Source organism: Eptatretus burgeri, chromosome 5 (assembly GCF_056783735.1).
Source record: "Eptatretus burgeri isolate ZD-2024b chromosome 5, Ebu_testis_v1, whole genome shotgun sequence".
NCBI lineage: Eukaryota > Metazoa > Chordata > Myxini > Myxiniformes > Myxinidae > Eptatretus > Eptatretus burgeri.
In genome coordinates, this window is record NC_140965.1 from 15,566,958 (window position 1) to 15,582,015 (window position 15,058).

At 42.5% G+C, this 15,058-nt stretch overlaps 1 long non-coding RNA gene across 1 annotated transcript in view; it reads left to right on the plus strand.

The window, feature by feature from the left end:
- The first annotated feature begins 1,671 nt into the window (after positions 1-1,671).
- LOC147025910 (uncharacterized) overlaps positions 1,672-15,058 on the plus strand; it is a 20,216-nt gene continuing 6,829 nt past the window's right edge. The window contains exons 1-2 of the long non-coding RNA XR_015058047.1: positions 1,672-2,023; positions 10,850-12,452. This is a non-coding gene — a long non-coding RNA (uncharacterized LOC147025910). The remainder of the gene's footprint in view (positions 2,024-10,849; positions 12,453-15,058) is intronic.

A 15,058-nucleotide genomic window follows, 5' to 3' on the forward strand; every position in this document is an offset into this window, starting at 1 on the left:
CACCTCAGAACGTCTGCATACTCTGAAGAGCTGCTCAGCACGGTCCGCATCTCACGACCATGACTGACCTGACGTACCGACCTCTCGAGGAGTTTCCACCCAGCAATGGACCTCAACATAACAGCGTTAATACGTGGTCCGCCCAGCAGCAGCTAGTCATAAACATGGACGACGCTCAAGAGTACTACAACGCACGAATGAGCGACTACTTCGCCTGGTCTCTCTGGAGCTTCTTCTTCCACAACTTCTTCTGCCTTGGTTTTGTTGCTGCTGTTTACTCCATCAAGGTCACTGCTCTTTTAATATGTTTTAAAGTGAAGGATGTGGGAGGGTCGAGGCTGGTTAAACTTAATCCCAAGTTCCCAAACAATCTTCTATTGTGGTGGAAGTGTACATTTTTAAAGTGTTTGGTTCGAGGTTTTAGACGTATTGTTTACATAGTGGTGAGAAAACGAAAAATCATGAGGACGAGACAGTGGCAAATTAATTAAACTTTTCATTAATTTGTAACTTTGACTTTGATTGTCATTTAATTTTAATTCTATTTTCGATTATCACCTCCACCACCGAAGGTGGACCGAGGTTATTTGTTTTCACCCCTGTCTGTCCTGTTTATTACTTGTGAAAATCGAATTATTCGATTTTTCACAAATACAGGATATATTGTTGTGGGCCGGGGTCTGCTAAGAAGGGTGTTGGTGTGATACCCCAATGAGACATATGGTTGGATGCAGTATTGGAAGATGCACATTTTGGATTTGGTTTGAAGTCGATACAACCATTTTAGCGGACGTTATTGCAAAAATAAGAATTTTGGTTTTTGGTGACCTTGACTTTGACCTTTGACCGAGATTCACAAAAAACGACAAGTGTCTAAGTTGGACCATGGCCGACATCTGTACGCAGTTTGGTCATGATCGCTGAAACGGTGTGGCTGCTACAGGGTGAACAAACACACAAACAAACAGACAAACAGACAGACACAGAATGACACACACATCCGACCAAAATAATTGCTGAAATCCGAAGAATTCCGATGAACAAACACATCTCAAATTATATATACTCTCGAAACCACTGAAATACTTTCGCTTCTGGAGGATTTGTCCCTTGGACCCTCAACGGTGTTCACACAGCAAGCCACTAACTGCTCCGCTGTGACAGCTCGTGCTCAGTGCTCACTGTGCTGCTGGGTCACGTGTGTTCACCCCCCCCCCCCAATAAATCGAGGGTTTGGATCGGCCCTGCATAAAGCATTCACAGAAGAAGATGGTGAAGTCAGTGACAGCAAGGCAACATTACAGCCTTACTTTAACATCACATCAGTTTCAACAAGAAAGCTAGCATGATGTTGGCTTTACGGTGAGGGTTGTGGCTTGGGATCCTAAGGTCCTGAGTTCGAGACCCGTTGGCCACTGAATAAAAACACATAAAGGGTTGATTCAGCCCGTCATCCTTCCGAGCTCGGCAAAATGAGCACCAGTATCCAGGTAAATAGGGGCACTGCATCAGCGGCATAGCCGCGCCCCAAAACCAATGAAGCAACCAGCAGCCAAAACGGCAGCGCACCATGGGAACAGGAAAGCGCACCATGGGAGGACGGTCAATCTTCGGAAGAAGATGAAAAAATCCCTTCCTGCGAATCAATGCCTTTCGCATCTGTGACGTCATACAGCACGCCCATCATTTCCCAGAAATTACGTGGAAAGAGGAAAGACAGCAACCGGATCATTCCACACCTCAGAACGTCTGCATACTCTGAAGAGCTGCTCAGCACGGTCCGCATCTCACGACCATGACTGACCTGACGTACCGACCTCTCGAGGAGTTTCCACCCAGCAATGGACCTCAACATAACAGCGTTAATACGTGGTCCGCCCAGCAGCAGCTAGTCATAAACATGGACGACGCTCAAGAGTACTACAACGCACGAATGAGCGACTACTTCGCCTGGTCTCTCTGGAGCTTCTTCTTCCACAACTTCTTCTGCCTTGGTTTTGTTGCTGCTGTTTACTCCATCAAGGTCACTGCTCTTTTAATATGTTTTAAAGTGAAGGATGTGGGAGGGTCGAGGCTGGTTAAACTTAATCCCAAGTTCCCAAACAATCTTCTATTGTGGTGGAAGTGTACATTTTTAAAGTGTTTGGTTCGAGGTTTTAGACGTATTGTTTACATAGTGGTGAGAAAACGAAAAATCATGAGGACGAGACAGTGGCAAATTAATTAAACTTTTCATTAATTTGTAACTTTGACTTTGATTGTCATTTAATTTTAATTCTATTTTCGATTATCACCTCCACCACCGAAGGTGGACCGAGGTTATTTGTTTTCACCCCTGTCTGTCCTGTTTATTACTTGTGAAAATCGAATTATTCGATTTTTCACAAATACAGGATATATTGTTGTGGGCCGGGGTCCGGTGGCGATAAACGACCACAAGGTGGAGCAGTGGAGTCGTCTCCCACCGAACACCCGGAATTTAAGTCGTGACTCTCGGATAAGTCCGAAAGGTCACGGGTCCCTTAGCGGACCGTGGTCGCCAATATTTTGACGGCGTAGGGTAGGGTTAATTGCCTAATTTCAATATACCTAAGTACCCACGTCGTCCAACTGCCGGGAAAACCACACCCTCGACAGACTTCGGGCGGAACGGACCGTTTACCGAGCCTGATCCGGGTGTAAACCGAGTGGGGATTACCAAGATCCGTCGGTCCAAATGAACAATTTACAACACAAATGGCCTTACAATTTCTCAAACCCGCACCGTGCTGGGTCAATTGAAAGAAAACACGAACAACGAACTGGAACATTTAACACGGGGATTTATTTTACAATTGGCAATAATCGGGAAGGGAGACACAGAGCAGAGTTATCACGAATAAGAAAAGTAATGTACAATGAACAAGGCACTTAACAATCCTACTTACAGACGGGCCCACGGACACACACACGCACACGCACACGCACACGCACGCACAAGAAACTGGACCCCGTGGGTCTTTATTCGGTAGAGCCGGGCCGGGGTACCTTCCCGCCTCGTGCAGTCACACCAACTCCAAACCACCACGGTGGAACTCGAACCCACAACCCAAAGTCCACGGCCCACAAACGAGACCAAGCCACCATGACCGGAGACGAAGCCAATCACTACAAAGACTGCAGACGCTCTGCAATCGCCAAGACTGCAGACGCTCTGCAATCGCCACCAGGACTGCAGACAAAGCCAATCGCAACCAAGACTGCAGACGCTCTGCAATCGCCACCAAGACTACAGACAAAGCCAATCGCCACCAAGACTACAGACGCTAAGCAGTCGCCACGATCACTCTCTACTCTCTTGAGGTGGGACCAGTTTCTTTCCTCGCCTCCTGATTGGACGGTTCCATCGCGCGATCCGCTGGCCGTCCCTCATTGGACAGGCCCACGGTAGGTGGGACAACTCCCACCTTTCTGGGGCGGAGTCGGATCTGAGGCGATGGAGGCTCCGCCCACACCTTCAGCCAAAAACACGTGGGCAATGGCGACCGGGTTGAGTCAGGGACGGTGTCGTTGTCGATATAATAAACCTGACTACAAAATAACTCGCAGCACAGACACGAAATTCCCATTAGACAGAAGGAGGGATTCTAACTATAAACACATACTTATCGAAATAGCGAAGCTGCTGTCTGTTTGTGTGCAAAAGGCTTCCAGATTCATAACAATATTGGTTTGGCTGGTTTGTTAGTCTGCCTGTCTGTTTGTAACTTGGTTTTCACCCCTGTCTGTTACTTGTGAAAATCGAATAATTCGATTTTTCACAAATACAGGATATATTGGTTTGGCTGGTTTGTTCGTCTGTCTGTTTGTTACTTGGGGAAAAACATTTTTTCGCCAAGTGTTGCTCTGTATCATTTGTCTGTCTTCGTCTGTCACACGATTTTGGCCACAGTTTTCAAGCAATCGTTCTGAAATGTTTTGTGTATGTCCGTGAGTGGCGAAGGACAGCAATGTTTAATTTTGGTGAAGATCCGAATCCGGATCCGGATGTGAGAATTTTTTCAGTGATTCTTCACCATTGAGAAAGGAGGCCTAAAACGATAAATAGCACAATATCTCAAAAGGTGATGGATGGATCCACATGACACTTGGTGGACAGGTTGGAAGTGCCACGAGGAAGGATTGTTTGAATTTTGGTGAAGATCTGAATAAATATCTGGATACGAGAGTTATTTAATTTTTAAAGTGATTCTTCACCATTGAGTGATGGGGCCAAAAACTATGCAGAGCATGATATCTCAAAAAAGTTGTGGACGAGTTATGACACAATGAGGGAAAACAAGGCAGATTAATTGGTTTGGTGACAAGAACAAGCCGATCCAATTTTGATTCAAGGTCCGCATTCAGATCCGACCCATCAATGGGATACAAAATGTAAACTATTCAGCCTGGCAGAGATATGTTCTCCACCGAGTAACGTTCCATTTCGCCAAGTGTCACTCAATGAGTGATTTTTCATTTGTATGTCAATCGCCTGCAGGTCAGATTTTTATTTTGTTATTCACGAAACTTAACCACCTGAAGGAGGGAGTCACAAGCAAGAAGCCTATTCAGGTCAATAGGTCAAAAGGTCAAGGTCACACATTAAGTTGTCAATTTCCATCCGATTCACTTGATATCTATATAGTTTACAGTGTCCTCAAAGTACTACAACAGTGAAAAAAAAAATTGTTATTTATATAACACTGTCCATTCGGCTGTTCACGGTTTATGCTGATTGGCTGTTTGAGGCTCGGTGCAATGTGATTGGCTCCTGGCAAGATTGAATAATGTATCATATAGGCTTATTAAAAGCTGATATTCAAAATAAGATTACATATTTGACGACTGTAACTCATGGCCTAAATCAGGGGTCGGGAACGTTTTTGACTCAGAGAGCCATTAAAGCAAAATATTTGGAAATCTATTTCAGTGAGAGCCATATAATATATTTTAAGACTGAATTCAACTAAATGTGAGTATAATAAGCCTCTGAATTTATTCTTTTAAATAATGTTGTTATAATACTCACCATTAATGGGACTTCTGGTGCTGCATGGATTTGCTGATGGCTTTGTAGTCTGGTTGGTACTTGGTGAGGTTAAGCTTCATGCAAGCGTTGAGGCTTTCATCCGTTAGACGTGATCGTAGGTTGGACTTGATGTTTTTAAGATGTGAGAATGACTGCTCACATGCATACGTAGATCCAAACAAGGTCAATACAGCAATACTCACACGCTGCAGTGTGAGGTATGTGACAGGAAGCGCGTTCCAAGTTTTGATAATCAGCTCGTCTTCGGGTTGAAGTTTTTCATTTCTGTCCACATGTGCTTGCTCGCCAACTCTGCTTTCTGTCGTGCGATTCTTTCCAAATCTTCATTCAGTGACTTGAACTTATTCACCCACATGTCTGAGGCCTTCAGGTCAGCCACTTCTGCTTCAAAATCTCTGACGGAGACACCAGGAATGTAACTCAGGTCGGCTGTGTTCAGTGAACACTCGTTTGGATGGGTGATGAACTTAAAAAGACGAGTGTGCTCACGAAATTCTCCAAAGCGTGCTTTGAATGACTGTAGGAGACTGGATGTGAAGCCAGCTAACTGGTGGAGATCAAAGTTTTGAGTGGGCTCACTTGCTGTGCATGCATCTTTAAATTGTCTCAGTTTTTCAAAATGTAGTAAACGACCTGTTTCAAGATCCATGATAAAGAGCTCCAGCTTGTTTTCAAAAGCAAACACGGCTTGTTGAAGGGATAACACTGTATTTCCAATGCCTTGCATTTTCACGTTGAGCTCGTTCAGATGTTCAGTCATATCCACGAGATAGTAAAACTTGAGGAGCCACTCAGTTTCGGCTAGCTCAGGATGCTCAATCCCTTTCATTTCAAGGAAAGTCCGGATTTCATTCAGGCAAGCCGCAAACGGCTAAGCACCTTCCCTCTTGACAACCAACGCACATTGCTGTGCAAAAGCAGACCGTGATAGTTATTTCCAACTTCATCCAGCAGTGTTTTAAACTGGCGAGCATTTAAGGCTCAGGCAACAATAAAATTGATCACACGAATGACCAGCGACATCACTTCGCCAAGCTGCCCATCACACATCTGAGCACAAAGTGCCTCCTGGTGTAGAATGCAATGGAAACTTAGGATGGGTCTATTTTCATGTTCACGGAGAAGCGCCACAAATCCTTTGTTTTTCCGCACCATCAGTACACACCGAGATAAGTTTATCCATTCGTAGATTTTTTTTCTTGAGCGAACTCCATGAAAGACTTGAATAAATACTCACCTCTTGTGGACCCTTTTATTGGCAGAACAGCAAGACTTTCTTCGCGCAGTGTATCACCAGCAGCATATCTTGCAATCACACTGAACTGCGACAAATGGCTTACGTCTGTTGACTCATCCAAAGCCAGGGAAAAGAACGGCGCTGTATTTATGTCCTTCACTTGCGTTTCCTCCACTTGGTTTGCCATCATGATGGTACGATCATGAACAGTTCTTGCCGACAGAGGCATGTCTTGTATCCATTTGATTATCTTGTCTTTGTTCGGAAGATCATCAAAAAGTTCATTGGCGACATCCAGCATGAACGTTTTTGCATACTCGCCATCTGTGAATGGTTTTCCGTTCCTCACTATTGCTAAAGATCCAGCAAAGCTGGCGGAATTATAGTCACCTTGCCGGGTCCATACGCGGAGTTGCTGCTGGCTGGCTTGCACCCTGCTCGGTAGCTCTTGGCACGCTTTCTTTCTGCTGTCTCCCACAGGGTATTTTGATGCAAAGGTCGCATGGCGCGTGTCAAAGTGCCGCTTTATATTCGACCGTTTCATCGATGCAATTTTGTCATTGCAAATTAGACACACCACAGAACCTGCTCTCTCCACAAAGGCGAATTCTTCGGCCCATTCGTCCTGAAATGTACGATACTCCTCATCTTTTTTCTTTTCGCCATCTTCTTCGTCGAAGGGTTAGCTTTGAGCAAATGAGAGAGAGGAGATGTTGACCCAAGTGAGTCTGGCTGGCCTGCGCACGGGCTGACATACTCGAGAGGTGCGGCGCGGCCGGCCGACTCTGGGATGCTGTCGCCTCAGCGGTGGCGCGTGATTGGTCGAGATGAATTCCGTGACGCGTCTCGGCGGCGGCACGTCATTGGAGGAACCGAAATCACTACTCGCGTCGGCCGCATGACTGGACGAAACAAAAACCGCTTCAGACAATTTGGAGGTGTTTTTTCTTCTCTCCTTCTGCCAAGTTCAGCCCTGCACGTGAATGAAGCACGACACCATTCAAACTATAGGTAAAGCTTCTGCGAGAAATATTGGGCTTTCCAAGTTTCAAACTCCAATTTTATCTGCGAGCCAGATGCAATCATCAAAAGAGCCATACCTGGCTCGCGAGCCACACGTTCCCGACCCCTGGCCTAAATAATTATGCCAAAATCTCGAGTCAGAAAAAAAAATTAGGAAAAAGCGATTTCCCCCCCCCCCCCCAAACAGATGTTAAATAATAACTTCTGTGGGAAGTGACGTTTTTGCTCCAAAATTAATTTTTTCACTCTTTTAAGGGTAATTATTTTACGTCTGATTTTATTTTACACCGTCCAGGGATACCAGTAACACCAGTCGGGGTGAAAGTATCACAATCTACCATTCGCAGTCGACTTCGACAGCGGATTTACAAAGACTACACCACAATATGCAAACCGATCATCAGCACCAAAAATCGAAAGGTCAGATTAGAATTTGCCAAGAAGTACAGAGGTGAGCCAGTAGAGCTGTGGAACAAAGTTTTATGGACAGATGAGACCAAGATAAACCTTTACCAAAGCGAGGGAAAAGCGGAAGTGTGAAGAAAGGAAGGAACTGCAAATGGTCCAAAGCATACTACCTCAACTGTGAAACATGGTAGAGGTGTCATGAGTTGTGCTTGCACGGCTGCATCTGGAATTGGCTCAATCATCTTTATTGATGATGTAACTAATGATGGCAGCAGTAGAATGAATTTGGAAGTAGACAAACATTTTGACTGCCTATGCACAAGAGAATGCCTCCATACTCAACGGGTGGTGCTTCACCATGCAGCCAAACAATAATCCAAAACACATCACCAATTGCAACCAAGGAGTTCATCAAGGGGGAAAAAAGTGGAAGGTTTTCGACTGGCCAAGTCAACCTCCTGATGTAAATCCAACGGACCGTGCATTTCACTTGCAAAAGAGGAGACTAAAGTCAGAAACCTCCCAAACCAAACAACAACTGAAAATGGCTGTGTAAAGGTTTGGCAAAGTATCTCAAAAGAAGATGCCAAGAGTTTGGTGACGTCAATGGGTCACAGGCTCGATGCAGTTACTGCATGCAAGGGTTAATTACGTAATATTGGAAAGTAGTGGGGAACTTAGCTTAATATAGCATAATAATTGTGCATTTTGTGAGGAAAGCACCAAATTTGGCACACTAGTAGCCTAACATATTATGAACAGATTTGGATATTGGGCCATCTCAAATTCAGCCGCTGATGGCTGTGGCAGCCATTTTCCAATGCTATCAAATATTTTGAGATGGCCCAATATCCAAATCTGTTCATAATATGATAGGCTACTAGTGTGCCAAATTTGGTGCTTTCCTCACAAAATGCACAATTGTTATGCTAAGTTGCCCCACTAAAGTACCTTTTTGACATTTAGACCATTGTAGCACTTTTGACTTTTTAAGACCCTTTGTACCCACTTAGACCCTTTAACCCCTTTTTTTTTTTAATGGAATTTTTCTTTTAAAAAAAAATTGTGAAGTCGAATTGATGAGATTTTGGTGAAGATCAGTACCCAGATCCAGATACAAGAATTTTAATGTGATTCTTCACCATTGGGATATCTGGCACGATATCTCAAAACTTTGATGACGGAGTTGGACGAAATTTGGTGGACAAATGCAGTGTGGGATAAAGATGAATTGATTACATTTTTGTGAAGATCCGGATTCGGATATGAGGTATTTTTAAAATTACGTCCACCACAGAAGGTGGAAGGAGGTTATGTTTTCACCCCTGTCTGTCTGTCTGCGTGCAGGATATCTCAAAACGTTGTGCACGGATTCGCACGGAACTTGGGTGTGTGACGAGGAAGAAATGATTTGATTTTGGTGAAGATCCGAATCTGGATCTGGATACGAGACATTTAATTTTCAAAGTGATTCTTCACCATTGAGAGATTGGGTCAAAAGCAATATATACCATGATATTTCAAAAATGTATTGAGCCCAATATGTTCTCGTGGATCAGGAATTTCGTGGCAGAGGTGTGCGCTCTAGCAAGTGCTCTTCAAGTTACCCTTGCCAGAGGAGAGGGTATTGCATTTGGGTCTGTTTGTCCGCACAGAACTTTCCTGTTTTTCTCTGCAACCGCTTCTCAGATTGAGACAAAATTTTCACCATTGGTGCAATGACTCGTATATAATGTTTTAATGATAATTATGACATCATAGGTCATGCAGTGTGGCAGCCAGGCAGGAAAATTGGAAAAAACTTTGAACCTCTATCTCTGAAACCGCACCAAAGAAAAAATTTTAACTTGGCATATCGCAAGTACTTCTCATGGGGAATGAGTGTGATTTTTTTCTGACATCATAGGTGCCCTCATTATGATATCATAATTGCATATGCACAACACCACATCCGATCAGTATGAAAACTTTTGAGGGTCATCTGGTCCACAGAAAAAAAAATTCATGATGTCATCGGTAATGTGATTCGGCAGCCATATTGTTTATTTAAAATAAAATAAAAAAAACCTTGAAAAATCTTCTCTGAAGTGGCTGAACAAATCGAGGCGAAACTTTACATGTATAGCCGCCGATCCATGAGAAACAAAAGGTTTACACATATATCATAGGTCACATGGTTTGGCAGCCATATTAGATTTACTTTAAAACCTACAAAAATACACCACTCAAAAGAAGTCCTGGCGAGGGTCTGCAATCTCCGACTGCTCTTTTTCTTGTTTTGAAAGCGATTATTCATAATTGAGAGATACTCGTGCCCAAAACAGTATATTGCACGATTTTTCAAAAAGTTGTGGACGAGTTATGACAAAACAAGGTGGTTGAGTTGTGTAGGTGACAAGAAGAGGCCAATTAGATTTTGGTTCAGGCTCAGATGCATCTCCAGCCCATCACTGGGATACAAAACGGAAACTGTTCAGTCTGGCGGAGATATGCGCTCCACCAAGTGCCATTCTAGTTTATACTATTACCCCCAATACAATCCATAACTCGCTCCTATTTCTCAATTGTGAAGAATAACTTTTCAAATCCTATTTTGTGGATCCGGATCCTCACCAAAATGTAATCATTTCATCCTCGGCACACACCCAACCTCTTCACCAAGTCTCGTCCGAATCCATGCACAACTTTTTGAAATACAGTATCATGATATATACCGTTTTTCCACCTTATCTCTCAATGGTGAAGAATCACTTGAAAAATTCTGATATCAGGATCCAGATCTTCACCAAAATCGAATCAATTGGTCCTTGTCACACACCCCACCTGTCCACAGTTTCATCTGACTCTGTCCACAACTTTTTGAGATATCCTGTTCACAGATAGACAGACAACCAGACAGACAGGGGTGAAAATATTACCTCCGTCCACCTTCGGTGGCAGAGCTAATCATACCACCATTGTTAACCTTACCCTAACCATCCTCACACAGCCGTTGTTAACCATAACTATTAGATCGAAGGTTGAAAAAAAAAAATTTCTTTTTTGACTTTGAATCCCCAAACTGTTGTTTTTCCACTTCCAAACTCATCTTTCCACCCACACCACAACAGAGTCGGGACAAGAAGCATTTGAAGGATTACGTGTATGCCAAGAAGTATGCTAACATCGCCTTGGGCCTGAACATCACCTGCCTCGTTCTGTTTTTACTATCAATTGGAGGGATCATTTATCTGATCATCTGTTTTGCTACTCTTGTGTTTCGTCGTTAATGCTTTCTTGCCTGAAACTTTGATCACTTTTTTTATACATCACAATCTAGAAGCAGTGAACAATAGTGAAATGGCCGAATGAAAAATTAACGAGTTTTGAGAAAACGAGGGGGGGGGGGATAGCTGGTGGTAAGGAAATGAGGAAAAGAGGAAGTTGAGGGGTGGTTTGCCAGAGACTTTGCTCGTGTTTCTTGCAATAACTTTGATGCTGGCTGTGCTCTGTAAGCGAGTGTTGCTTAAAGTGTTGGCAGAAGTTAAATAAATCATTGTTGAGTCAATTTCTGTCCTCTTTCTGGACCACGCACAGTTCGTAACAACAGGCTATATTAAATGCCATCTGTCTGTCCCTTCCTGAAACACCCATCAGAGAGAAATAATTGTTGTAATCTGACACGATAAAGAAAGCAGAAGAAACGCCACAACGTCAAGGAACATCAAGAGCGATTTGTTTCATCCATCAGTCCAGTCATGAACCACTCCTCCTCATCACACGTGATACTGTGTATTCGATATAATGTACAATTATATTTGCTTCAAATTAATCAAATTAATCCAAACCTTCTCATCAGGGGGACTATGTTGTGATATAAAGACCCGTGGGATTTAAATGATTAGAACATGCCACCTACCTCTGTGGACTATTTAGGTCCCAAGGAGTAAGAAAATCCATGTTGGCAAAATTGGAAGTGTTGCAGATGGCGGCCGTCTTGGATTTCAATTTCTTTCTTTTTTTACCTTCACCCTTTTGTGACTGACTTTCACAACTGCCATAGAGTTAATGTATACAAGTCTGCCAATGGTACCGACAGGGTTAACGGAACGTTTGAACATCATACAAAGCTTACTTTGGTGGTTTCTATCCTGTTTTGATGCTTCATGTGTTGTAAAGAGGAGCACTTGGATTTGCCAGTGGTACATAAATTAATGGCAGCCATTTTGTTTTTCAAAATGGTTGCCAAATTTGATATTTTATTTAAAATATGAGCTAAAACTGTCTCAGGATTTTTTGTATGGAAAAATATGCAGTAAGGACCTAAGGTTATACAAGAGGAATAGAGTTTCATGTTAGATAACAATTCAAAATACACACACTTATTTATTGCAATTTGGTATGCCCCCTATTTAAAATAGCTGCAATGATTGGCTTGCAATTTCACATATTGCGTAAAATCACTCATGGCTAATTGTATTTACGGCATACGTTTCTAGGTTTTCAACAAAAACATAGGTCTGAACATTACCACCCGGGCTATATTTTTCATAATGGACTTCCTATTCCAAGTTCTGAAATGTGGCGCAACTGGGTATCTGTAAGTGAACACATGTTGTAGAGGGCGACATTGAGGGTACAGGCTGCCTTTATCTGACAATCACCACATGTTATGGGACAGACGTTTACTGGCCCATTGTTATTTCAACAAGCCAACAAACATCTAACTTGATGGTAAGTTTACATGACTTCACTGTTTATGTTGAATATATAAATATAGAGAACATGTATAGCACATAGATAATGAAAGTTTACACAATGATAAAAACCTAATTTCACAAAACAGATGCAATCTAAACTACAAATGCTCATGTTACTTAACCCATTGGGGACGGTAGGTGGCATCTGTCACGCACTTAATTTTGCACTCGGGGACGGTAGGCGGCATTTGTCGTCCAGCTACAAGGTGTTTAAAAATGCCGTATATTTCGATTAAAACTGCTGAGGTCAGAAAGGTCATTGCATTACACGATACTTCATAAATAAAGGAAAGTATTCCCGAAAAAAAATTACAGTTGTTCCATAGCCAAAAAAACAGAAAATTTAAGTTGAAATCAAAGGGTTCGATCGAAATCTCGAACGTAACAGGCAGTGCCGAACAAGTACAGTGCGCATGCGCTGTTGGGTCCGCGGGCGATCAGGTTGTGACCCGATTGTATTTACTTGTCAACATCCGGTTTGAGTTACGTGTATATAAACATCTGATTCCTGGAACGACGGAGAAAGTGCAATTTCGGATTTAATGCTTTATTATTTCATGCAGTGATATACTCAGTTGCTGCTGAATTCAAGGAATATATACTGTGTTCGGCTGCAGATTCACTGTAGTTTGATATTTCTTCGCGTTGGAGACGTAAATTCGTAATGTGACCGTGTAAAACTCTAAGTGTAATGTTATCTCGCCACTGGCTGCAACACATAACGTTAGCTGTGCGGCAGTGTTTGTGTCTTCGCACTTCATGTTGGTCGTGGGATTTCAGGCGCAGGCTGCACTACAGTAGGGTAGCTCGCGAAGTGCTTTACAAAGCGAAGCTAAGCAGGATAAGACTGGTTGTGATACTTGGTGATATAAATATTATGACTTTCAGTTACCATGGCCAAGCCGCGTAAGCTATACAATGCCCAGGAAGCACTTGAACTTTATTGGGCAGATGCAGACAGTGAGAACGAATTTGACCAATATATTGAGGATATGGACTGATTAGCGGACTAAATTACACCCGCCCAGCACTTTCTCAACACTATGTTTGAATGAATGAATGCTTTGTTATGTTCATGTACCTGATAATGCAGATCCGGGACGCTGAAACGTGTGAATAAGCTGTCGCAAACGTCAACTTCTGATAATAGCGTCTCTCGGATGTGCGTACCAAGCTATTATGTTTACGCTATGCTGCTATACCACAGACTATTCACTATGTAGAAACAGTACTCTAGCATGAAAGGATCCTGAATGTGTCTGGTTTGCCGTTATCCTTTTTTGTTGTTGAAAGATTATCTTCTAAAAGAGAGATTTGGAACGTGTCGTATACAGATTGGAAACTATGGGCAAAGTAAGCGGTGGTTACAGTCCAGCAATAACTATTTCCCCTAAAAAATACATAAACTAAAACATAAACAAAGAAATAAATATGACACGTGGACAGATCCTCAGACTCGCCGGCACGTCAATCTTGACAATCATAACGGTTATACTAACCAAAATCATACGCACAATAATTATACTACAAACTGATTTCAGACATTTTACTTGTAATCGTTTTCATAAATATTGCGTGACTGTGTATTCTAACCGATGAGAGAATTACTTGCAAACATCTCGGCGTTGTTTTGTAAATTGATACGTTTCCACACAATTGACCCAATACCATTCTTCATTTGTGTAGATAAAACTACATTTGGAAGCTCACGACGAATTTATTACCGTGAGCCCCAGTTATGCATAAATACTTCGTATTATTGCTGTGGTTATTCAAGAAGAACCAAGCTCAATGAGAAGGTTTACCTCCAACCCAAGCTGCGCTGTGTAATGCCATCTTGAGAGCGCACTACCAGGCCATGATTTGGAATAATGACATCATTGCAAATCCAGACCTGCCAGAACCGCTGGAATGTGGTTGGAATTTGGTAGATGGCCGATATAAACCAGTCATGACAACCTTGCCGCCTGCTCCGCAAGCAGTAATTGATCTGGTGAAATGTTCCTGTGCAAAGACACGATGTTCAAGTAATCGCTGCAAATGCAGAAGGAATGGATTGAATTGCACAGATCTTTGTAGCTGTAGTGAGGACTCAGAATCATGTGACAACTCAGAAGACACAGTTCTCTCAGATGATGTAGAGGAGGATAGTGATAGTGAAGATGAGTTATTGTAACTTCCACAAGGATTGGAGCAGGCAATAAACTCTGGCAACCAACCACACAACTAGCATGTAGTATGGACAATGTATCACTGACTGAAAAGGATGAAATATTGATGTCATATTCACAGTCATTTTGAATTTTCATATATTCATTTCTTGACTTGATAAGTGTATGTTCAACAACTAAACTTAGCCTAACCTCATAGAACATTCATGGCCCTATCGCAACAATAGGCCTTAATACGTCCATTTTGAAATGAAAGATGGCTGCCCTCTGCAACACTAAAACTGTAAATATGGCTTTTCATGTTCTTTGGGACCAATATAACATTCATAAAGGGATTTTTTATGAAGCATGTTAAACGTGTCACTGTCACTGAAATGATAATATATACATATATTCAAGAATAAGCCAT